This window comes from Alligator sinensis, unplaced genomic scaffold (assembly GCF_000455745.1).
Source record: "Alligator sinensis unplaced genomic scaffold, ASM45574v1 scaffold1205_1, whole genome shotgun sequence".
Classification (NCBI taxonomy): Eukaryota; Metazoa; Chordata; order Crocodylia; family Alligatoridae; genus Alligator; species Alligator sinensis.
In genome coordinates, this window is record NW_005842834.1 from 547848 (window position 1) to 548571 (window position 724).

A 724-nucleotide genomic window follows, 5' to 3' on the forward strand; every position below is an offset into this window, starting at 1 on the left:
GGAAAGCCTCCACCTCGGAGGTCAGCCTTTTGCTCAGCGCTTGGAGGGGGAATTGTTCGAGCAGAGCGCAGGGAGGAGGCCTGTGCTTCAGCCCCGCCCCGGGGATGGCTGGTGGAACTGGGAGCCGTGCGCGGAGAAGGCAAGTCCTGTGTCTCTTTGTCTGTGTGTGCATGTCCGGGGCGGCGGGGGGAACGATTCGCTACTCTGTGCCCGAAGAGAAAAAAAGCGGCTCCCTCCTTGCTAACCTTGCCGAAGATCTTAAAGTAGACGCGGGCGAATTGTCCGCTCGCAGAGTTCGGCTGGTGGCCAAAAGCCCCAGGCAGTACCTGCAGCTGAACGCTAGCTCCGGGGAGATGCTTGTAAAGGAGAAATTAGACCGGGAGGAGCTGTGCAGACAGATTGATCCGTGCTTGTTGCAGTTCGAAATTGTGTTGGAAAACCCGCTGCAGCTGCACAGGATGGAGGTGCAGGTCCAGGACGTGAATGACAACTCCCCTACATTCTCTAAAGGGGAATTCCTGTTGGAGATGCCCGAACAGATCCCCGCAAACACCCGGTTCCCGTTGCAAAGGGCTCATGATTTGGACATTGGCATAAACGGCATCCAAAGCTACAGCCTCAGCACTAACGAGCATTTCGGGCTAGAGGTCCAGACTCACGGGGACGGCAGGAAATACGCGGAGCTAGTGCTGGAGAAGCCCTTAGACCGGGAGGAGCAGGCGCA

At 57.7% G+C, this 724-nt stretch overlaps 1 protein-coding gene and 1 pseudogene across 1 annotated transcript in view; both read left to right on the plus strand.

Moving 5' to 3' along the window:
• The window catches only part of LOC106722891 (protocadherin beta-15-like), a 10458-nt gene that overhangs the window by 5906 nt on the left and 3828 nt on the right, over nucleotides 1-724 (plus strand). The window lies entirely within an intron of this gene.
• The window catches only part of LOC106722892, a 1875-nt pseudogene continuing 1257 nt past the window's right edge, over nucleotides 107-724 (plus strand).